Consider the following 25,820-nt stretch of genomic DNA (forward strand, 5'->3'; position numbering starts at 1 on the left):
ACCATTGGGTTCTTGTTCACCTCCCTGACCAAGGCCACTCTTCCCCAATTGCTCAGTTTGCCCGGGCAGGCAGCTCTAGGAAGAGTCTTGGTGGTTCCAAACTTTTCCCATTTAAGAATCATGGAGGCACCTGTGTTCTTGGGGACCTTCAATGCTGCATACATTTTTTAGTACCCTTCCCCATCTGTGCCTCAACGCAATCCTGTCCCAGAGCTCTGCGGCAATTCTTTCAACCTCATGGCTTGGTTTTTGCTTTGACATGCAATGTGGGACCTTATATAGACAGGTGTGTGCCTTTCCAAATCATGTCCAATCGATTGAATTTAAGAGTACTTTTGGGCGTCAGGGAAAATGTATGGAGTAAAAAGTACATAATTATTCTTCAGGAATATAGTGAAGTGAAAGTAAAAGTTGTCAAAAATATAAAAAGTAAAAGTACAGATACCCCAGTATTTTTACTGCATAGTACATTGATGATAATTCGGTCAAAGTCCTGGCCAGATAGGCAACTCCAGAATACCGTTTCCCAGAATTCTCATACTATTTAGAAGGCTTTTAGTACTGAGGTACAGCACTAAAGTAGTATTCAGTAAACAGTATGTAGTATGACAATCCAGTCACAGCCCCGGCCAAATAGGCAGCTAGTGTAGAACACCTTTATCTCATTTTAGTAAAGCGGCGTGGGCTAAAGGCTGCTATGGTATAGTAAATCTGTCAATGTGCCCTTGAGCAAGACACTTCACCCTAATTGCTCCTGTAAGTCACTCTGGATAAGAGTGTCTGCTAAATGACTAAAATGAAAATATCGAACTGCTTAGAACCCATATCACACTTGATCCCCAACAAGCCCTCCACTGGACTTAACAGTTTTAAATAAAATAATATCTCCCTGTTATCTGGCATCTGTTTCTTCATCCTCTCCACCCATTAGTGAACCCCTCTGTGTGAACAAATTATCCCGGGGGGAACAATACGCTGACCCCCTCGTGCCCACTACCCATACTGGGTTCGAGGCAACAACAGATCATCAAGCAGTAGCCACTGCTCTGAGAGCGCTAATGTAAGCTAATGCAACTACGCAACACAAGGCCCTGCTCGGTGCGTTGTGGCTGGGGGGGAAAGCAATAGGATGTGACAACCTGCGATGTTGCTTCTGTCCAGTGTGGGTCACTGTGCTACTGTTATTGTTATAGAGCAGCAGTAGAAACCTGTGGAGGAGCAGCATGAGGATTAGAAGAGTGAGGAGGGAGACCGAGTGAGGCGGGAAAGGGGGAGAGGGGGCAAAGCGACAGAGCGAAAAAGACAGAACGAGAGATGGAAATAGAGACAGGGAGCAGAATAGGACTCGTTCACGTCACCACTCCATCCCGTCAGGCAGAAACAGAGAAAGGGCATTAGCGTTAGCAATGGTATTAGCGCTAGCGACGATTAGCATGGTAGCGTTATGTAAGCTGTATGGCAGAAATGTCCTCTAGCAGTGAACAATACCTCAAGAGTTGCTGCCGCTGTCTCCTCTACCCCACTGGGACATGGCCATAGCGATTAACAGTCGGCGCTAATGGGAAGTAATTGCAGTATAGAGATGGACAGCTATCCAAAACAAGAGAACCGGTTCATCAGAAAAGTAGGTATTTACCATGAGTAATTTGCCTGAATTCAAAATGCAGTTCTCTACCAATGAGAGTCAGTAGAGTCAGTAGACTGTTAGTATGACAGAGCCCCGATGTAGACCACTGTCTCGCGATCATATTTCACGTACCATGCTCACTCAGTCCTATGGAGTCTCGTGGAATCGTCTACTGGAATGCTGCAGACATGGCAAAACAGTTTATTTCAGATACAATAGTCAACAATATTCAAAACCCTACTTTTCATTTTCAAGCCATCTTGGAACGTGACAGGGCCTTCGATCCCTCTGTGCAACACAGTGCATGGGCTGACTAACTGTTCTTAAAGCAGTTTCGTTATCTGCCCTGCCAGACAGTCTCTTGATGGAGACTTTCTCTGTAAAACAGCAGGCATTACTGACAGGCCAAGGTTGGTAAGTCAAATCAGTGAAAACAAGTCACTGCTAATCATCTGAGAAGGGTCCTAAAACAGGCCACTGCTAAGAAGGGTACTAGGTTCTAAAGTCTTAGGAGGGCATAGGGTGCAGAGCTTTTCAACTCCATGCTTGGAGGGCTGAGCCCCAAACACTGCCGGTGTTCCTTCTCTACGCTTCTAATCGTGACATGAATCAATCCATTGGCGAGCAACTAGGTAGAAAAGAAACAGCAGTACTTCAGCTCTGCAGGCCTGCAATTAAAAAGCCTTGGTGAGGGCCTCTATACTGTCTTTCTATCTCTGTGAATCCGATCTGACATCCATTTAATAGGCTTGACCTTTCCTATTCGCGGCTAGGCGGTGCGGAGGAGACAGACGTTGCGGGGGAGTTGGGAGCAAGAGCACAGTCTGTTAATTGGGTGTTTAGCCTTGGAAAGAAGACCTGTCATGACGTGCGAAGAGCTGAAAAGCCCCACAGGGGACTTGCAGAGTCTTTGGACAGCAGGCTAGAGAGCCTCATTGTTCTAAAACACTCCTATGCTAATGCTAACACTAACTACTAATGAGTTTGAAGGTGGAGGGAATGTGGTAGTAAGAGTGAAGCAGCTAGCCTAGTGCTGAAGGAAATGCCCTTTCAGTGTAGAAAGGATCATTATTCAGGCAGGCTCAATGCTAATGCTACATCACTAATGCTAATGGTTTTGAAGGTGAATGCGGCTATCTGCAGGAACAAACCAGGAGGGGCGATGTCATGATAAGACAATTGCCCTTCAACTGCAAAAGGGGGACAGTGTTCCCGGCATCCTTGCAAAAGAAAGTTTAGCAGAATGGCTAAGGAATTACCCCACTCAATGAATACATGGTGGATATAACATTGATATTGACAAAGCCTACCATCAGGCTACTAGACAGGCACGATTAAAAAGAGAAGTAGATGACAACAGACCATTATTTAATTATTCGATTAGCTGTAGCTAATATGGTATTAACTCCCCAGGGTGAACTACGGGTAGTAGGATGATAAGGTGGTCTTTATACAAGGGCGAGTGGGTTATACTTACGTCCCTTAGACAGGTCCTTTGCCCTCCAGAGGGCTCCGGAGGGGGTCTGGAGCAGGGAGAGAACTCTATTTGCGTTTACATTCTAGTCAGTTAGTAGACGCTCTTATCCAGGAGCAATTAGGCAACTTCATCCCACTCCACAATTTCACTGTGAGGTCGTAGGGCACGTGGATCAAAAAGGTCACCGGTGCAAACAAAGTTTATAGACTCAGAGGTTAAAGTATCTTGGAAAGGTGACAAAGTCAAAAGGTTTGAAATGTAAAGAATGTCAAAGACAAACTCTTGGTGTGTCGAGTTGGATTGGAGAGCCCTTGTTTTGGTACCAGTCTGAATCTTTTTAATTCTGTGTACCGGAATAATACTTTTAAGTACCCTCCTGGTGATTTGGGCTCTTGTTACAGACAATCATACGTCTATTTTCATCGCCGTCATCAAATAGCAACAGGCCTAAAGAGTTTAGCTGTGACACAACCCTGACACACCACTCTCCCAGCTAACGGGTAAGCAATAGCAGACATTACATAGTCCTGAAAATGTGTGTGTTATCGTGTGTGCATGTCTGTGGGTGCTGTTGCACTTGTGGGTGTTTTTGCTGCCCTCCGTGTGCGCGTGTGTGTGAGCATACACGTGCTTGTATGCGTGTAGCTCGGTATGCGCGCATAAGTGTGGGTGTATCTGTGCATACGTGTTTGCCGAGTTTCACATTCTTACACGGCATTGTAACTCAAGAGGCTTGTTTTTCACTGCAAAGCAATCTTTGGAAGATCTTTTATCCCTGCGTACGATAGGGCCTTCTAACAAATTACCCTAAACTGGATGGTAGATGAAAAAAAAGAAACATGAGTTGCCAAACCAGACACATTTATCTTCAACATTTTTCAACCTAACTGAAATCTAACTAATGATACATCTGCAAATACTTCAACTGAGCCCTCTTGGCTATTTGTCAGTCAAGCCCTCTTCTTCCTGAACTAAACTGAAATCCTTTGCCTCTAAATAAAACTGAACCACGTTCCATCCATTAACACCCTATGGATTGATCAATGTGCGTACACAACCCTGCAGGGGTAAAAATGTCTCTGTCCCATTCGCCAATGGGCATGCAACAAAGTGTCCCTGTGTGTGTGTGTGAGGTCAGGGGGAACAAGGGCCAAGCGAGCTGCACGCTCTCTCTCTCTCGCTCTCTCTCTCTGCATGTGTGTGTGGACTCAAGGGGTGGGGGGGGATCAAGGTGGCATTCCACAACACCTCAGAGACTAGCCTAATGGACAGATCATTGTAGAGGGGAAAAAATAAAAGAATCTGGTGTTGATGCACTCTGTGAAAGTGAAAAGGGTGGATTGAAGTAGGAGAGGGAGAGAAAAGGCAGGGAAGGGTTTGGGGAATTGGTTGGTTTCGGTTCTCTTTCAATATGGGTTCAAATTGAAGAGTTATGGAAGTCTTCCTGGTACTTCACAAAATTCAATACATCGTACTCCCTCCATCTTCCCCCCGTTCTCCCTCTCTTTCATTATTTTAGCCATGTTGTATTTGCAATATGATGACACATCAGGGTTCAAGACAGCCAAGTGGCACAGGATCAGTGAGGCTGTGTAAACATGATGAGCATTGACAAGATTAGTGCTTTCGCCTCTCAAAGGCCATACACCATTTTGACAGGCAGCCAAGATGTTAGAAGTGAAAATGCAAACAACGTATTGTTTTTGTGCGTGTATTGTAGGTTATTTGAAGAGCCTGGTTTGGGTTTGACGTTTCTGTGTTCCAAATGAAAGCGGAACACTGTTTTTTTTTAGGTTAGGGAAGAAAAACCACGGTTTTCATTTAAACCATTTTTGTCCTGTTGGGTTTGGCTATGGTGTAGTGCTGGGATGTAGTGGTACTGTTCTGTTCCAACAGACAAATAGTAGCCAATCATATCACAAAAAATATATATATAAAAAAAAAAGGTACAGGTTCTCAATCAAAAACAATAAGTTACCCAAATCAAATACTATAATGCAAAACTAAACAAAGCAAAAAGACTTACAAAAGTAAAGTAAATACTTGTTTATCACTCCTTAATTAATTCTTCATAATTTTGGATTGCAAATAATTATTGCTGGACTATTGCATTCACATTTGCCCCTCATTGTTGATTTGATGACAACTTATGAATTGTTATCAATATCATACATCCAGTCCACTAATACGCAAGTGGTTGACTCCCTATGGTTTGTGAGGCATGTCCATTCAAACAAAGCCTACTACGACTGACATTACACCTAAACACAGCAAAAACATTACCTTTCATTTACAGGCAGCAAGTGCAAGAGTGCCCCAAAAACAAATCTTACCGTCATAAAAATCAAAAGCCGGGAGACTTATTTGGGAGAGACGAACATCGGTGATCTCAATTCAACACTCCACCTCTTGCTTTAAATCCAGAGTCTAGTCTGTCCGTTCCTGGGAAGCACACAGATGCAACAGAGAGAAGAGAAAACAGAGTTAGTGTTAAAAAGAGAGAGTTCCCAATTTAGGTGAAGCAGTGATGAGATAGCCCTATTTTGAGACGCAGACATGCTGCAACTACAGGACTGGAAAGTTACCCCTAGAGTAGGGGGGGGGGTCAGAGTGTGTGGGAATGTGTATGGGGGGGGGGGGGGGGATAAAGTGACAGGACCTGCTTCTGAATATACATACATACACACGTACAGCCATCACACACACCTCCCCATCCCAGGCATGAGCTATACCAGCAGTGCAGTAGCTCAGTAGCAGACAAGCATTCCTCTGGCCAGATCAGCAGCACAGTAGAAATAAATGATGGATAGGAGAAGGGGGATGGAATGGGCAGACTGGGAGGCGTGAGGTGTCAGAGGTAACGCACAACCATCTCTCCCCAGCGTCGCTATTTGAACGGCTATGTCCGTGCCATTAGCTTATTGAGGGCCATGTAAAGTAGAGTTTCTGTACAGAAACGAAGTTGAGCAACAAGCCACATTTGATATAGCCCATACAGTCTCTGAATGGTTTATGGAACACGCCGTACACAATCTTTCGCTCTCTGTTGTTGACAGTTTGATCACCTGTCAGAAAAGTTGGCCAGGCTCAGTGTGATGATCCGCGCGCACATAAACATTAAGCGCACACACAGACACACCCTCCCTTCCACCCTATCCCGACCAGCTATTCGCAGGCAAGTGATGTAACCAGAGCTATATTCACCTTGCATTTAGAGGCTGGTCATACCATGCTGTAACACAGCTACTGGACAACTTCCACCTCTCTAAACGCAGCAGTAAACCAAACAGACACAAATAGATGCAGCAAGGGACATACACAACATAAGCTTCATCCGCCTGGTCCCTGAGATGTTCATTAAGTTCCTTTAATGAACCCTTTGGATGAGTCAAATTAAACTCACTGGTGGTCACTGATGAGGTAACCAATACTGATAAATTATTCAACATATTTAAGAAAGGGAGTTAGCTATCATGGATGAGCCTCAATTCATGACCGCTAATTCGGTGAACTTCACCGGCTCACACTCAAGTGCTCTCTCATGGGCTTCGTCCCAATATAATAAATGGCTTAATTTCCTACTTTCCAATCAAAACAGATGGATGACAAGACTGGATAGGTTTTCAATTAATTGTTTTCATCAAGATAAGTAATTTCAAAATCAGTGGCCATGAAGGAAATGAGGAAGCTTTCAAGGAAATAGCCGAATGGAGAGAGGAGAGAGAGATGTTTCACTTGTTGCCATTTTGAGGCCGAGGCTTCCATAACATACAAGCCTACATAAACAGCTGTGGACAACCACTCCCTTTTCTTGTGGATCTTGGGTGACTCCTACAATTGCCAACCACAAGAGCTACTTTGGCCATTTGGGGTGCAGCTTTTTCTGTTGTGAGGTCTGCTGTTTACAGAAAGGCACATTGACATACAGCACAGTGCCTATTATGTGGTTCCCACCGTGAACGTGCTAAGAGAAATGTAGAGCGTTCCATGTTGTCGGAGAGATGAGGACAATGCTTTCCCCATCTGTGATGTTAGAGGAAAAAAACAAGTTGTACTCCATCCACTGCTATAAGTTTCTCTTGCGTTAAAATGGTGCCAATGGTCTGTATAGATAACATCTGAACTTGACTTAACATCATGTAATAGTGAGCTATAAATATGATGGCTAATGTGAAGGTACCGTACAATACATAGACGCACTTCATTTCACAAAAAGTATATTTGCATAAAGTTAAGGTCATGCAACCTGAATTGCAAGTCTTTTGATCGTCCACATGCTCTGAGACAATGTTAATCGAATAGGTGTTTAAATGATTCTGATGCTAACTAACTAATGTGATGCTAACTAACTAATGTGATGCTAACTAATACCAGTTTCTAAACCCAGTAGCGCAACATTGCAAGACTTCCAGGAAAATTTGTCAAGTAAACCAAGCAGACGGGGTTTGTGGTTTGAAAATTCTTAAGTTGTTAATTTTCTCTAAATCTAAAAAAAGGCACAACCTAGATTGGAGCCAATGTCTTCAAGTAGTTGAACATGTTTTTACTCCAACTTTGTGAAAGTGACAAACTGATAAGTTTTTATTTTAGTCCAAAACAACTTTATATCAAAGGAGTGCCTTTGATTTGATGGCCTGAACAAGCGCAGTTCCGCGCGAGACAACCGTTAGACCCGATGATGTGTTTCTGCACATGAGCTTAGCGAACCAATGTCACGAGAAGCAGTTTCTGCCTGTCTTCATACTGTGCCGTCTTTGCTAATACTTTGAACTAGTTAGCTTGATGCTAACAACACGCTAACTCCTTGCAATAGAGCTAGCAACAAGTCAACCGCAAACTGTGCTAACAACAACAACCTGGTGCTAACTGATGCTAACAACAAAGTAAGTCCTAGCAATAGAGCTAGCAACAGTTGAACCGCCAGCACAGTGCTAACAAGAAGGCCCAGAGAAACTCTCATCCAACTGCATGTCCAGCAACTATGCAGTGTGACAAAATGGTAAATGGAGCATCGATTCAGCCAGCTGCCCTTCCCGGATCAGCACAGTCTGAGTCCCTCTGTCACCCTGCCAATGATAAAGTGGTAACGCTCAAATCCCCTCTAAAAAGGTACCGACGGCCACCATGGAAACAAGCAGCGCTGATGACATGATAACATGTCTCCTGCCACTGAGGTAGTCCCCTTCTAAGCCTTGGACCTTGAGGACCACAGCGATTGGGGCGTCAGCTGTCATGATTAAGCGGCAACTGGTAGCACTAAAAACCGCCGATCGAACACGTGCCGGGGATAGCTGCAGTATCTCGACGAGCTGAGAATTGATATGTGCTAATGATGTAGCCTTGGGGGGGGTTCAGACAGATCATGGACCTAAAAGGAGCTGTCTGTCATTCTGACGGCCAGTCTGTTCCATTTCAGTTCTAGTCATGGACTAGACTAATCTTACGGCGTTTAAACACAAATTGGGCATTTTTGCTGATTACGGTTCAGGTAGAGACTTCAGTAATACAGATATTGATAAATTAATAAAAAAATGATTAACCAAATATGGTGCACGAACAGCTCTGGAATTATCTCATTAAAGTACCAGAGACGAAAAGCTGGAGTGCACGCACACACACACACACGAGCCAATCAGGACTAGACGGGGCACGTCAACATTTCAACACTCAATCCATTATCAGCACCAATATGGGTCCAGTCATTCCCAGCTAAGTAAGTGACAAGTTATAAAAAGCAGAGAGGAGCAGGGTAAACACAAATTACAGTGACACGATGTCTGTGTACCAAATGACACTATTCCCTATAGAGTGTACTTCCTATAGGGCTCTGATCAAAGTATTGCATTCTCCCTGGAATAGAGTGCCATTTGGGGCACATCCAACCTCAGTTTCGGGATGGACCAAAAATATAAAAACGGGGCCCTAGGCCTATATTTCACCCCACTAGCAAACATCCCAGAAAATAACCTTAAGCCAGTGACATTTTTATTTTTGGGTGGTTGGCTTCATACAAATATAATTACTCTATGGTTGGCTTAATGTATGTCACCTATGGATAATGAGGAACACTCCTGGTATGCTGATTATATAAAACCTGTTATGGCTGTGGTTAAAGTTGACATACCCTTCACATATAAAATAAACTGCATCCCCCTGTTCAGCCTGAACCTTAAAAGTTCTGGGACTTGAAGTGTTGGGAGATTGATGTCATAAGTGGGAACATTATTGTCCTATGATAGGAGTGCTGTAAGAACGTTATGAACATTATGACACGAGTCATCCATCAATCCAGCTCAACCTCTCCCAGACTCCCTCACACCTCTGCCCTGGGACCCACCGACGGGCCCATTTCCTGTCGTCTCGCCCGGCAGCCAATCGGGCACCCACGCTCACTACTTCCCTCGCATTCTGCCCGGTAACAGGATCCAAACTGTTGGAGGGGGCGCTCCGGCATTTTGGCTTAGGACGTGTCAACCCCGGGATTTACACATACTTGACTGGTGCAGGGTTTAGAGACGGGAGGCTTTCTTTAGCGCTACACCTCTTTCATCAAACCGGGAGAGACAGAAGCAAGGAAGGGAAAGAGAGGGAAAGCCAGAGAGAGGGAGGGTGGCATGGCATTTAGGATGGTTGTGGCACGGGTGGTGTGTGTGTGTGTGGTGTGTGTGTGTGTGTGTGTGTGTGTGTGTGTGTGTGTGTATATAGCACTTACTTCCTCTACATACCCAGATGCCAGTTCCGCCATACCGGCACCTATTGCAGAGTCGTTGGCGCAAACTACTCTTGCAGCTGGTACACCGTCCAGTAGCGTGTGTCATCGCGGAAATAGAATACACAGAGAGAAGGAGAGAAAGGAAGAGAGAGAGAAAGAGCGAAACGGATGTCGGATTATAATTAATACTTTCCTCCTCCGTAATCTTTACATCTCACTTTCACCGCCTACCCCGGGCCCACAGAAAGGTCACAGAGGAACAAGCCTTGGGCCGGGGCCAGAGGGGCACCACCACTGTGCATTTTCAGAGAGAGCTTGACCTTTGACTCCCATGAATCACTGCACTTTTCCCCCCATGCAACAAACAGGACACAAACAAACGAGACCCGGGAAGGGAGTAGCGGTCTTTTAAAGAAACTTAGGCTTCATACATTCAATAACCTCAGAAAGAACTCCTACAATCGAAACACTGCAGGCTTAAGCTTTCAGTACTTTGTGTTGATAACTAGAATATTCTACAGCGCCCTAAAGCGTTATAGGGGATTTGCTTGACTTAGCAATAGCTGTTTCTAGAGAGGGGGGGGGGGGGTCAAATGAAACCAACGGTAACTTTGTTCCCCACTGTAGCACTTCAGAAAAGTACAATAGTCCTGCTACATGTAGAGAGAAAAAGCTATTGTATGCCCTCTTTCACAGAGAGGATCTGGTTGATGTTCCGGTGACATCGACCCCTCTTGAAGCTGTGAAAATAGCGCCTGGCTCCCAAATGACACCATAACCCCTACATAGTGCACTACTTTTGACCATAGCCCTATGAATACGGTGCCATTTTGGGGACACACACACACCATGTCATATCCCGCTGCCTGAGGGTAAAGGTAAATTGGGTCCTTGTCACAAGAAACTCAGCCGTGGGACTTCCTTATCCAGGACCCATGAGCACCAACTTGAAGTTCATAGGAGTATATCAAATTGGGTGCCGAATGAAAGCTAAGACTCTATATTAAAAAACAAATGAAGGCATATACACTGAGGCACATTGACTGACCAGGTGAAAGCTATAACCCCTTATCGGTGTCACCTGTTAAATCCACTTCAAATCAGTGTAGATGAAGTGGAGGAGACGGGTTAAAAGAAGGATTTTTAAGCCTTGAGACAATTGAGCCATGGATTGTGTGTGTGCGCCATTCAGAGGGTGAATGGGGAAAAAAAAGATTTAAGTGCTTTAAACAGGTTATGGTAGTAGGTGCCAGGCACACCGGTTTGAGTGTGTCAAGAACTGCAACGCTGCTGGGTTTCACTCACAACAGTTTCCCGTTTGTATCAAGAATGGTCCACCACCCAAAGGACATCCAGCCAACTTGACAGACCTGTGGGAAGCATTGGAGTCAACATCGGCCAGCATCCTTGTGGAATGCTTTCAACACCTTGTAGAGTCCATGCCCCAACGAATTGAGGCTGTTCTGAGGTGGTCAAAAGGCGGTGCAACGCAATATTAGGAAGGAGTTCCTAATGTTTTGTACACTTTTTATAGCGACTGTTTACAGGCTTCCTGGGCCGTATACAGCGTTCCTCACGGAGTTCCCAAAATTTTCAAATCGGACCTTGTAGTCATGGCAGATATTGTAATTTTTGGTGACTTTAATATTCACATGGAAAAGTCCACAGACCCACTCCAAAAGGATTTCGGAACCATCATCAACTCAGTGGGTTTTGTCCAACATGTCTCCAGACCGAATCATTTCCAGACATACCCTGGATCTAGTTTTGTCCCGTGGAAAAAAATATTCTGGATCTAAATGTTTATCCTCATAATCCAGGCCTATCAGACCACCATTTTATTACGTTTGCAATCGTAAACAAATAATCTGCTCAGACCCCAATCAAGGATCATCAATTCTCGGACAACCCAAAGATTCCAAGATGCCCTTCCAGACTCCCTCCACCTACCCAAGGACGTCAGAGTACAAAACTCATTTAACCAACTAATTGAGGATCTTAATTTAACCTTGCGTAATACCCTAGATGCAGTTGCACCCTTAAAAGCAAAAGACATTTGGTCCCTGGTATACAGAAAATACCCGAGCCCTGAAGCGAACTTCCAGGAAATTGGAAGGGAAATGGTGCCACACCAAACTGGAAGTCTTCCTACTAGCTTGGAAAGATAGTACCGTGCAGTATCGAAGAGCCCTCACTTCTGCTCCATCATCCTATTTTTCCAAACTAATTAAGGAGAATGAGAATACTGTTGCAAAGCTAACTAAAAAGCAGAAATCAACAAGAGAGGATAGCTTTCACTTCAGCAGTGATAAATTCATGAACTTCTTCAATGAAAATTAACATGATCATTAGAAAGCAGATTACGGACTCCACTTTGAATCCGCGTATTTCTCCAAAGTTCAGTTGTCCTGAGTCTGCACAGTCAGTCTGGTTTTAGACCCCATCATAGCACTGAGACTGCACTTGTGAAGGTGGAAGTTACCTTTTAATGGTGTCAGACCAAGGCTCTGAATCTGTCGTCGTGCTCCTAGACCTTAGTGCTGCTTTTGACACCAAATTATTTTGGAGAGATTAGAAACCCTAATTGGTCTACACAGACAAGTTCTTGCCTGGTTTAGATCTTATCTGTCAGAAAGATATCGGTTTGTCTCTGTGGATGGTTTGTCCACTGACAAATCAATTGTAAGTTTGTGTTCCTCAAGGTTCCGTTTTAGGACCACTATTGTTTTCACTATATATATATATATATATATATATATATATATATATATATATATATATATATATATATATATATATATATATATATATATATATATATATATATTGCTCAAAAAAATAAAGGGAACACTTAAACAACACATCCTAGATCTGAATGAAAGAAACAATCTTATTAAATACTTTTTTCTTTACATAGTTGAATGTGCTGACAACAAAAATCACACAAAAATAATCAATGGAAATACAATTTATCAACCCATGGAGGTCGGATTTGGAGTCACACTCAAAATTAAAGTGGAAAACCACACTACAGGCTGATCCAACTTTGATGTAATGTCCTTAACCTGTTGGGGCTAGGGGGCAGTATTTGCACGGCTGGATAAAAAAATGTACCCGATTTAATCTGGTTACTAATCCTACCCAGTAACTAGAATATGCATATACTTATTATATATGGATAGAAAACACCCTAAAGTTTCTAAAACTGTTTGAATGGTGTCTGTGAGTAAAACAGAACTCATTTGGCAGGCAAAACCCTGAGACATTTTCTGACAGGAAGTGGATACCTGATGTGTTGTATTACCTTTAAACCTATGCCATTGAAAAACACAGGGGCTGAGGAATATTTTGGCACTTCCTATTGCTTCCACTAGATGTCACCAGCCTTTACAAAGTGTTTTGAGTCTTCTGGAGGGAGATCTGACCGAACAAGAGCCATGGAACGATGATGGCCCATTAGACACCTGGCGCGCGAGTTCATGTTGGGTACCCTCGTTCCAATACGTTATAAAAGAGAATGCATTCGTCCACCTTGAATATTATTCATGTTCTGGTTAAAAAAGGCCCTAATGATTTATGCTATACAACGTTTGACATGTTTGAACGAACGTAAATATATTTTTTCCCCTCGTTCATGAAGTGAAGTCCGGCGGGCTTAGATCATGTGCTAACAAGACGGAGATTTTTGGACATAAATGATGAGCTTTTTTGAACAAAACTACATTCGTTATGGATCGTTATGGACCTGTGATACCTGGAAGTGACATCTGATGAAGAGAATCAAAGGTAATGGATTATTTACATAGTATTTTCGATTTTAGATCTCCCCAACATGGCGGCTAGTCTGTATCGCAATGCGTATTTTTCTGGGCGCAGTGCTCAGATTATTGCAAAGTGTGATTTCCCAGTAAGGTTATTTTTAAATCTGGCAAGTTGATTGCGTTCAAGAGATGTAAATCTATAATTCTTTAAATGACAATATAATATTTTACCAATGTTTTGTAATTTTAATTATTTAATTTGTGGTGCTGACTTGACTGCCGGTTATTGAAGGGAAACGATTTCCTGAACATCAACGCCATAGTAAAACGCTGTTTTTGGATATAAATATGAACTTGATAGAACTAAAAATGCATGCATTGTCTAACACAATGTCCTAGGAGTGTCATCTGTTGGAGATTGTAAAAGGTTAGTGCATCATTTTAGCTGATTTATGGTTTTGGTGACGCCTGTCTTTGAATCGGCACAACATTACACACAACTCTTGTAAATGTACTGTCCTAACATACTCTAAATTTATGCTTTCGCCGTAAAACCTTTTTGAAATCGTAAAACGTGGTTAGATTAAGGAGATGTTTATCTTTCAAAGGGTGTAAAATAGTTGTATGTTTGAAAAATTTGAATTTTGACATTTATTTGGATTCAAATGTGCCGCTCTTGAAATGCACCTGCTGTTGATGGAGTGCACCACGGGTGGGACGCTTGCGTCCCACCTAGCCCATAGAGGTTAAAACAAGTCAAAATGAGGCTCAGTAGTGTGTGTGGCCTCCACGTGCCTGTATGACCTCCATACAACGCCTGGGCATGCTCCTGATGAGGTGGCGGATGGTCTCCTGAGGGATCTCCTCCCAGACCTGGACTAAAGCATCCGCCAACTCCTGGACAGTCTGTGGTGCAACGTGGCGTTGGTGGATGGAGCGAGACATGATGTCCCAGATGTGCTCAATTGGATTCAGGTCTGGGGAACGGGCGGGCCAGTCCATAGCATCAATGCCTTCCTCTTGCAGGAACTGCTGACACACTCCAGCCACATGAGGTCTAGCATTGTCTTGCATTAGGAGGAACCCAGGGCCAACCGCAACAGTATATGGTCTCACAAGGGGTCTGAGGATCTCATCTCGGTACCTAATGGCAGTCAGGCTACCACTGGCGAGCACATGGAGGGCTGTGCGGCCCCCCAAAGAAATGCCACCCCACACCATGACTGACCCACCACCAAACCGGTCATGCTGGAGGATGTTGCAGGCAGCAGAACGTTCTCCACGTCATCTCCAGACTCTGTCACGTCTGTCACGTGCTCAGTGTGAACTTGCTTTCATCTGTGAAGAGCACAGGGCGCTAGTGGCAAATTTGCCAATCTTGGTGTCCTCTGGCAAATGCCAAACATCCTGCACGGTGTTGGGCTGTAAGCACAACCCCCACCTGTGGACGTCGGGCCCTCATACCACCCTCATGGAGTCTGTTTCTGACCGTTTGAGCAGACACATACACATTTGTGGCCTGCTGGAGGTCATTTTGCAGGGCTCTGACAGTGCTTCTCCTGCTCCTCCTTGCACAAAGGCGGAGGTAGCGGTCCTTCTGCTGGGTTGTTGCCCTCCTACGGCCTCCTCCACGTCTCCTGATGTACTGGCCTGTCTCCTGGTAGCGCCTCCATGCTCTGGACACTACGCTGACAGACACAGCAAACCTTCTTGCCACAGCTCGCATTGATGTGCCATCCTGGATGAGCTGCACTACCTGAGCCACTTGTGTGGGTTGTAGACTCCGTCTCATGCTACCACTAGAGTGAAAGCACCGCCTGCATTCAAAAGTGACCAAAACATCAGCCAGGAAGCATAGGAACTGAGAAGTGGTCTGTGGTCCCCACCTGCAGAAACACTCCTTTATTGGGGGTGTCTTGCTAATTGCCTATAATTTCCAATTGTTGTCTATTCCATTTGCACAACAGCATGTGAAATTAATTGTCAATCAGTGTTGCTTCCTAAGTGGACAGTTTGATTTCACAGAAGTGTGATTGACTTGGAGTTACATTGTGTTGTTTAAGTGTATATATATTCTACTTCTTGGGGTCATTCAGAAACACAATCCCAACTTTCACTGCTATGCAGACAACACAGCTTAAGCCTACCCTGGACGCCTGTGTTTCAGATATAAGTAAGTGGATGGCGGCAAATGTTTTACTTTTGAACTCGGACAAAACAGAGATGCTAGTTCTAGGTCCCAAGAAACAAAGAGATCTGCTGTTGGATCTGACAATTAATGATTGTACAGTCGTCTCAAATAAAACTACTCTGGACCCTCTTTTGACAAACATATCAAGACTATTCTAAGGACATCTTTTTTCCCCCCATCTTCCTAACATTGCAATAATCCTAAACTTTTTCCCTAAAAATGATGCAGAAAACCTAATCCATGATTTTGTCACTTCTTGATTAGACTACTGCAATGCTCTAATCTCTGGCTACTCGGATAAAGCACTAAAAAAAACTTCAATTAGTGCTAAACACAGCTGCTAGAATCCTGACTAAAACTAAAATATTTGAGTAGAACCAAATATTTGAGTGCTAGCCTCTCTACATTGGCTTCCTGTTAAGGCTAGGGCTGATTTCAAGGTTTAATTGCTAACCTACAAAGCATTACATGGGCTTGCTCCTACCCATCTCTCCGATTTGGTCCTGCCGTACACAACTACACGTATGCCATGGTCAAAAGACACAGGCCTCCTTATGGTCCCTAGAATTTATAAGCAAACAGCTGGAGGCAGGGCAGGCTTTCTCCGATAGAACTTAATTCCGTAAAAATGATCTGCCTATCCATGTGAGAGACGCAGACTCTGTCTCGACCTTTAAATCTTTACTGAAAACTCATCTCTTCAGTAGGTCCGATGAGTGAGTGTAATCTGGCCCAGGGGTGAGAAGGTGAACGGCGACGAACTGCCCTTGCGGTCTCTGTCTGGCCTGCTCCCATCTCCCCACTGGGATTCTCTGCCTCTGACCATATTACAGGGGCTGAGTCACTGGCTTTCTAGTGCTCTTCCATGCCGTCCCTAGGAGGGGTGCGTCACTTGAGTGGGTTGAGTCACAGACGTGATCTTCCGGTCCAGGTTTGCGCCCCTCTCAGGCTCATGCGGTGGAGCAGATCTTTGTGGGCTATACTCAGCCTTGTCTCAGTGTAGTAAGTCGGTGGTCTGTTGATATCCTTCTAGTGGTGTGGGGGCTGTGCCTTGGCAAAGTGGGTAGGGTTACATCCTGCCTGGTTGGCCCTGTCCGGGGGTATCGTCGGACGGGGCACAGTGTCCCCCGACCCACCCGTCTCAGTCTCCAGTATCATTGCTGTGTCGGGGGGCTAGGTCAGTCTGTTATATCTGGTGTAACTATGTCTTATCTGGTGTCCTGTGTGAATTTAAGTACGCTCGCTCGCTCCCCCCCCCTCTCCGGGGGAACCTGAGCCCAAGAATCATGCCTCAGGACTACCTGGCCTGATGACTCCTGGTTGTCCCCAGCCCACCTGGTCGTGCTGCTGCTTCAGTTTCAACTGTTCTACCTGCGGCTAGGGAAGCCTGACCTGTTCAGCAGACGTGCTACCTTGTCCCGGAACTGTTGTTTTCGACTCCCTCTCTCTACCGCAGCTGCTATCTCGACCTCTGAATGCTTGGCTATGAAAAGCCACCTGACATTTACTCCTGAGGTTCTGACCCGTTTCACCCTCTACAACCACTGACTATTATTTGACCCTGCTGGTCATCGATGAACATCTTGAAGAACAATCTGGCCTTAATAGCCATGTACACTTATAATCTCTACCCGGCACAGCAAGAAGAGGCCTGGCCACCCGTCAGAGTCTGGTTCCTCTCTAGGTTTCTTCCTAGGCTCCTGCTTTTCAAGGGAATTTTTCCTAGTCACCGTGCTTCTACTGTACATCTGCATTGCTTGCGGTTTGGGGTTTTAGGCTGGGTTTCTGTGTAGCACTTTGTGACATCTGCTGACGTAAAAAGGGCTTTATAAATACATTTGATTGACTGAACAGTTGAAGTCGGAAGTTTACATAAACCTTAGACAAATGCATTTAAACTCCGTTTTTCACAATTCCTGACATTTAATCCTCGTATAAATTCTGTGTCTTAGGTCAGTTAGGATCACCACTTTATTTTAAGAATGTGAAATGTCAGAATAGAGAGAATTATTTATTTCAGCTTTAAATTTCTTTCATCACATTCGCAGTGGGTCAGAAGTTTACATACACTCAATTAGCATTTGGTAGCATTGCATTTAAGTTGTTTAACTTGGGTCAAACGTTTCAGATAGCCTTTCACAAGCTTCCCACAATAAGTTGGGTGAATTTTGGCCCATTCCTCCTGACAAAGCTGGTCTAACAGTCAGGTTTGTAGGCCTCCTTGCTCGCACATGCTTTTTCAGTTCTGCCCACAAAACTTCTATAGGACTGAGGTCAGGGCTTTGTGATGGCCACTCCAATACCTTGACTTTGTTGTCCTTGGAAGTATGCTTGGGGTCATGGTCCATTTGGAAGACCCATTTGCGACCAAGCTTTAACTTCCTGACTGAGGTCTTGAGATGTTGCTTCAATATATCCACATAATTTTCCTGCCTCATGATGCCATCTATTTTGTGAAGTGCACCAGTCCCTCCTGCAGCAAAGCACCCCCACAACATGATGCTGCCACCCCCGTGCTTCACGGTTGGGATGGTGTTCTTCGACTTACAAGCATCCCCCTTTTTCCTCCAAGCATAACGATGGTCATTATGGCCAAACAGTTCTATTTTTGTTTCACCAGACCAGAGGACATTTCTCCAAAAAGGTCCTTTGTTGTTGTTCTGGGATTGATTTGCACTTTTCGCACGAAAGTACGTAATCTCGAGGAGACAGAACGCGTCTCCTTTCTGAGCGGTATGACGACTGCGTGGTCCCATGGTGTTTATTCTACAATGCAGAAAATAGTAAAAATAAAGAAAAACCTTGGAATGAGTAGGTGTGTCGACTTTTGACTGATACTGTACACACTGTTGTTTTGCTCTAAGGACACGCACAGGCCGTCCCCCCCCCCCCCCTCCCATACCAGCTGAAAAAAGTGAATGGAAGAATATATGGAGACTATTTAGTGCCAAAAATAGGGGGTTAAATACATGCCAAAAAATATGTTTTCTGAACAAACTTCTTTAAAATATTTTTTTTTTGGGGGGGGGGGGGGACCATCTGTTGTTCCATGTAGTGAATCTGTTATTCAAAGCGTTTCTATGGGCTATTAGCAGTAAAGCCATATAGCTTAGTAGAACACCCCCTCCCCCTTGACATATCGTTGTGCAACATCATGGGTAAACTCTGTCCATCGTCTTTCAGCTCGTTAAAGTGGATTTGTACTGCTGTGGGCGATTTAGATACTTGTTACTTCTGTGAACTTTCAGTAAAAAAAGTTAGACATGGCAATTAGTGTTTTTACTGATATCAATTTTGTTTATGAATTATTAAGTGATCAAAACTCAATTCTCAGAAAAAAATCTGAAATTGAATTTTTGCAATTGAATTTGCTACAATGGGAAATCATAGTCGTCGCAATTCACAGTTGGGTTCACAAGTTTGGAGAGAAGAGTACAATTCTACTAAGCTAGTCTCCCTGTGGCTCAGTTGGTAGTGCATGGTGTTTGCAACACCAGCATGGTGTGTGCAATTCCCACGGGGGCCAGTACAAAAAAAAACAAAAAAAAATTACAAATAAATAAATGCATGAAAATGAAAATGAAATGAAATGTATGCATTCAGTACTGTAAGTCGCCCTGGATAAGAGCGTCTGCTAAATGACTAAAATGTATGTACAATACAGCACAGTACAAAAAAGTAGAGTACAGTTAAGTACACAGTAGACCACACGAGTCAAGTACACTAATGTACTTTACTCTACTGTGCTGTACTTTGATGTCCAAACATAGACGTCGATGTTTGTTTCAGATTTGGTCCAACCCGGACCAATCAAAGTTGATTTTGTTTAGGGGCAGGGCTTAAAATAATAGCGAGTGTGTAGAATAATACCCAAATATGAAAAGGAGGATATTGCATATTTATACATTTTCGCATCTATTTAGGATACATCACCATGAAGAGAATGACATTCATATACATAATTATGTATTTCTGTGTAGCACAGATCAGGGAACCATGATGAAATTCCGTTACCATAATTCTGTTACCGGGTGTAAATCCACTTCACTTACTGTAGTTCAATAATCAAAAGAGATTTTTTCAAAGTCAAGATGTCATAACTGACACTGCATTCTTTCTGCAGACATCTTTGAATCTTTAATCGGAGAAGATATTTCGTAACGTTTTTTGGAAAACATGGACAAATAAAACAAAGATTTTATGAAATTCTTTGCATCTGCATAGTCCTTCAAGTAAATGTGTTTTTATAAAATGTTCTGTGGAAATTGTTAAAAGTGCATTGAGTTTTATGGTTTGTTAAACATTGACATTAATGGTTTTGTTTGGCATAGATTTTAAGTAAAAAATCTGAGTTTCAGCGCAATTCTATTTCCGTGGAATTGCCCTCCATTGGATACACACTGCAGATGTCTACAGCTGCAGTCTTCCTGCTTCCTCTGTCACACTATAGGCTCTCAAATCCTTGCATCCCATCTCCTTTTGGAACAGAATGCAGCCCGTTATGATTCTTATTTGGATTCCCATTAGCTGTTGAAGAAGCAGCAGCCATTCTTCCTGGGGTCAACACCAAAAACACAAAACATTAAATGGACAACAGCAACACAAATGTAAACTAAGAACACCATGACTATTTCAAAACCAGACAAGAGGCCATTCTGTACTGATCTAGCCTTGTGTGACCATGTAATCCCACTATAGCTAATCAGGCTAAGTGCAAAAGGGCAACTCTGAGCTGCTTACTCTGAGGGAAGCCCTAAAGTCCATGGCATGCAACCATCAACTTCACTTCTCCATCATTTTGAAGAATTCGCAATTACCGTGACATGTAGTTGTTTTACTTACTTTAGTTAAATTCACTGACTAAATCATTGTAAGTAAGAGCGTCCGCAAAATGACTAAAATTAAAATGTAAACTGATGGCAAACACGGTAGATAGTTGGAAGGGTTACTAAGATGAACGTTTCTGTGGAAAACTGGCGTGGGAAAACTACAGCACATCTGAAGAAAAGGTCATCGAGTTGCTGTATTGGAGATCAGCAAATATGCTCCACAGCCCTTTTATCAAAAGGGTTCTGAGAAACAGTCCAGGCAAGCTTTTCAAAGACATACCACTTGAGCCACGCGATCAGTTCTTCTTCTAAAGCAGGAAAGAGAGACAGAGACAAAGGAAGAGTGAATGGGCAAGCAAGGGAAATAGAAAAGGAAAAGAGCTGGAGAGAAGAGGGAATAAAACAGAGCGAGTGAAAACGAGAGCGAGAGAGAATGTGCGGCCCGTTCTGTACTGTCGACAGAAACCGTATGGCATTCTCCAAATCCCAGATGGCCCGCCTAGATCCTGCACCACTCCCCTCTGCTCTCACTCAGTAACTTCAACTAGCAGGTAGCAGGTGCAGCCACATAGCTGTAGTGGCAGGACACCGTAACACCATCCCTCCCTGGGCCATCAATCAAGTGAAAATGCGATGATTGTCCCATTAATGCATGGTTATATTTAAGCTGTCCCTCCGGACTGTTTATTGGCTAGCTCGTCTTAGTGACAGCCATCCAAACGCCAAGTTGCCAACTGTTGATTCCCATTATGAGTTTCATTGGACAAGGTTGGATTTCTCTCTTGTTCACACACAAACACACGTTACAAAGTCGTTTCCAAATGCACACAAACCCACACACTAACACTTCTGCAAACACACACACCCCAGACTCGCTCTCAGGTACACTCAGACACGGTATGCGGTTCCCGTAGTGATAGCATTAGGAAAGGAAAGGAGGGATACCTAGTCAGTTGTACAACTGAATGCCCTAAACTGAAATGTGTCTTCCGCATTTAACCCAACCCCTCTGAATCAGAGAGGTGCGGGGGGCTGCCTTAAATCGACATCGTCGGCGTTCGGGGAACAGCCTTGATCAAGTGCAGAACGTCAGATTTTTACCTTGTCAGCTCGGGGATTCGATCCAGCAACCTTTCGGTTACTGGCCCAACGCTCTAACCACTAGGCTACCTGCTGCCAAACATGACACAATATTCATAAAAAAAAAAAAAAAATGAGCAGGAAGAGAGGGAGGCATTGAAATGAGGGGGGGGGGGGGGTGTGTGTGTGTGTGTGTGTGTGTGTGTGTGTGTGTGCTTGTCTAACTAAATGACTAGACCGACAACAGGAAGTTACCACCGGCCTTTAACTTTTCCTCATTACATCATCCCTTTATTTGTGGGTGGGACCGAGTTACAGTAAAAAAAGGGATTCAAGCCTCGAACATTTCCTGTCAGATCTGGGACGTCGACTCCGGGCATGAGTGAGCTCACTGTCTGAGACACAGCGGCTGTCAAAAGAGACTACAGTATTATGGCTGACTTAAATAGCCTACATGACAGTCCAGCTGTTCTATGTGACAGCATTCATTTCACCAACTGAATATGCCATGATAAGCCATCAACATTCTTAAAAATAAAATTCAAACGTAAAACAAGTCATTTATTTTGTGCTACCGCATATAAATACAACTTATTAACTAATTTGATACAAAACATAAACCTACATCCTATGATCACCTTTAGGCAAATAATTGTATGACTCATAAATAATTGCCTACTATGGCATATGTTAAGACTGATTGCCATTGTTGAAGGGCATAGCAGTGAGTGGAGGAAGTGAAACCCCAGTAATGCTGCAACAATTGGCCAGGGTAATCTTCTTAATGTGCACTAAGCCTTTGATGCCCATGCAGTGGGGATGGTGTAATGACACAAGACCATTCTGCTAGAGCCCAGTGACTGAAGGGTGGTTAATGAGCATTTGAATCCAAAGAAAGTGATTTTGTTCATCAGTGAAAGTGAGTGGGTGACAACAAATTTAAAATCTATTTTATCACTAGGGTTTTAAAATGTTCAAGGCAAGTGGGAAGAAGGGGGAATTATTTGGAGGTATGAAAAACTGGAGAAAATATAACTTCATTCTCGCAATGTCTGGTTTTCAAAGTAGGCTATATCTCTTACACAACTTACAAAAGTAAAGATGGATGGGGTTGATTATTAGCCAAGCCAGCAGTCACCCAGTCCAGGGTTTCCCAAACTCAGGCCTGGGCCCTCCAGCCCCCTGGGAGCATGGGTTGTTTTTTTTCCGTAGCACTAATACAGCCTATTCAAATAACCAACTCATCATCAGGCTTTGATTATTTGAATCAGTGTGGTGCTTGTGCAAAAACTATTAATGTACACCCAGAGGCAACCTGGTCTCAAAGCATTTTGTATTATTCTGTACGTAAACCCATGACACTCGATTTAATTAAAGGGAAAGGGGGATACATTTTACGTCATTTAGCAGACGCTCTTATCCAGAGCGACTTACAAATTGGTGCATTCACCTTATGATACCTAGTCAGTTGTACAACTGAATGGCTTCAACTGAAATGTGTGTTCCACATTTAACCCAACCCCTCTGAATGAGAGAACTGCAGGGGTCTGCCTAAAAATCAACATTCCACATCTTTCATCAACCGTATGATATGTTAAGTTTCGTATAGTATGTATTACTTTGTGATGTTCATCCCCCATTTTACATTTACCATTATAGTAATTTAGCAGACGCTCTTATCCAGAGCGACTTACAGTAGTGAATGCATACATTTCTTCTCCGTACTGGTCCCCCGTGGGAATCGAACCCACAACCCTGGTGTTGCAAACACCATGCTCTACCAACTGAGCCACACGGGACCACTTTTTGTATGATATGTTACAAATTACAATGTGTAATATATGTTACAAATTTGAAAAATGTATTTTATTTTTCGAATTCTAGCTAGGTGACTAACGTTAGCTAGCTGGCTAACATTAGCTAGGCTAGGGTTTGGGTTAAGATATATGCCCACCCACCATACTTTCGTTTTTGCCTTGAGTAAACATCTGTTTTATGTAACCATAACAAAAGTAACATATTACACCAATTTGAGTGTCCCGGATTTACATTTACTATGTTACATCTAGTCTATGATACCAGGCTGCCAGCGGGGGCACCGGGACCGAGTAAGGGAAACACACAAGCAAGAACAGTGTAACAATGTCATTATTGTATTCAACAAGACATCCACTTTTCTCCTCACAACCCCCGGGCCGGTCTCCACTAATGACAGTTTAATGATGGTCCTTGCCTAATTGTTATGTTAATTAACGTGGCAAAATATTGACGCATCAACAAGAGTGCATCCTTTCTTGTTCAAGAAGGTCACACTAGATTGGGTTACCGTAATCCTCCTTATTCATTGCCAAGAACTGGCAACACCGGTCCATTGGAATGTGATCAAATCGAATTGAAGTCGAGTTATCTAGAAGTTGACAAGGAGAAACTCTCCATAATAAAAGATCCAATTTGTTGTTCAAATTATGGTGAGTATTTTATTGGCTACAGTATAGCAAATTAATTGGGCAAAGTAACAACAACCATTCCGCTATGGCAGAGGATATTTAGACTCAGCATCAGCACTGTTGTTTTCGTGAAAGCATTCCCAAATAAGCAAACCGCAAAACACGATGTTCCATTGTTGCATTCCTTTCAACATGGGCAACATTGTACACTCTGCTCAGGATATTGGATAATAATGCTTTATCTTTATCTGTAGATATACTAGCTACAATATTATCGGATGTGCGCTAATTGCCGTAGCGGTAGCTTGCAGTGGCTGTTACGTTGCTTACCTCAAAACGAACGCGGAGACATCTGTAGAAATTCGCTCTGCAACAAAATACTGTATCAACCCAGTCGACAGAAGCCTGCTTGACCGGAATTAAAGTCCACACAAATCTGATATGAGACGGAAAAATGGACAGCGTCTACCCTTTTGGCAAGAAGAATTACCGAATGACACCGCACACCTGCCTCGACGTCCTCAATTGGCTCGGTCAACACCCTTTCTCCCGGGTAACTTGCTCTCACTCCGAGCTATGTAGAAAGCATTGCAGTAAAACTGTCCCTTTACTCCTGGCAAAACGCCGTCCCACCACGACAACACCTCTTGACTGAAGAGGGGCTGGCTGAAGAGGAGGAGGAGACGAGCGCTCACATTTTTTCCCGCATGCTCTGTGCGTCGTGGCTGGGTGCCCCCAATCTGACAGCCCAGGAACAGCTCGCGTTTATCAGATATCCAATAGCTCGAGCCTGCCTCCTTGTTTCCCAGGGAAAGGGCGGTTGTATGCGAGGATGATGATGCTACTGTGAGCCCCTCCATGTGCAAAAATGGCCTCGTGCAGTAGGTTACGGGGCAGCCGCGAGCAGCTCATTGGTCCCTCCCGTAGTCATGGCAACGACCGTGGCTCAATTATGTGCTCTTCTGGGAAGATGGGATGGAGATGAGAGATGTGCAGGTCACCAGTAATAGGGCAAAATGCATTCCCCTACCTCTGAATATAGTTTGCAAAATACCTTCATGTGCTTTCATTGCAGTGGCCTATATTGAAGCCTTTAGCCCATACAGCCGGATTCTCTGCACTACTGGTTAGGATGCACAAACTGAGCCTGCAGTGTATGATCCATAGCTAGACTAATAGAATACCTGAAGATAAAATGCACATCTTGATAGACATATTGCATTACCATGGCTATGAAAGTATACCAACAATATTACAGTACATGTACACACAGTGAGTATTGAAAGCATGATGTAGCCTAACACACACACACACACACACACCACTGAATTATTCAGATGAAGTGTAAAGGGGTTTCCCATGGCCCATATAGTAGATGTTCTATGTGGTTTCTGGTCATGGCAGGGGAAAGCACATTGCTTTGAGAGCAGGTTTGACACATGCTGCATACACACAGTGGGAACTTCATACTAACTACCATAACATTGGTCACTGTCTAAATGGCTTTGAAAGCTATATGCTCTGAATGAAATTAGATATGATACTCCCTGTGAAACATAGGGCATAATTTGTGTGAAGTGTTTCACAAAATGCCTCCTTGTACATTGTACATTTGAGATTTTTTTTTTTTTGTTGAGACGATTGGAACATCTATGAACATTGGTACATCTTGAAGAACGATCTGTCCGTAATGGCC

At 43.6% G+C, this 25,820-nt stretch overlaps 1 protein-coding gene across 12 annotated transcripts in view; it reads right to left on the reverse strand.

Moving 5' to 3' along the window:
* Positions 1-25,003, reverse strand: part of LOC106609914 (sorbin and SH3 domain-containing protein 2) — a 98,929-nt gene extending 73,926 nt beyond the window's left edge. For 7 of the 12 annotated variants that reach the window (XM_082978337.1, XM_082978340.1, XM_082978343.1 and 4 more), the window contains exons 1-3: positions 24,455-25,003; positions 9,817-9,893; positions 5,438-5,546 (exon numbers count right to left, since the gene is read on the reverse strand). The gene's annotated coding sequence lies outside the window, so the exon portion shown is untranslated. The remainder of the gene's footprint in view (positions 1-5,437; positions 5,547-9,816; positions 9,894-24,454) is intronic. The other 5 variants (XM_082978342.1, XM_045722670.2, XM_082978338.1 and 2 more) reach the window with 3 other exon arrangements.
* Positions 25,004-25,820: the final 817 nt, after the last annotated feature.

The sequence above is a fragment of the Salmo salar genome, chromosome 08 (assembly GCF_965601325.2).
Source record: "Salmo salar chromosome 08, fSalSal1, whole genome shotgun sequence".
Taxonomy (NCBI): Eukaryota; Metazoa; Chordata; class Actinopteri; order Salmoniformes; family Salmonidae; genus Salmo; species Salmo salar.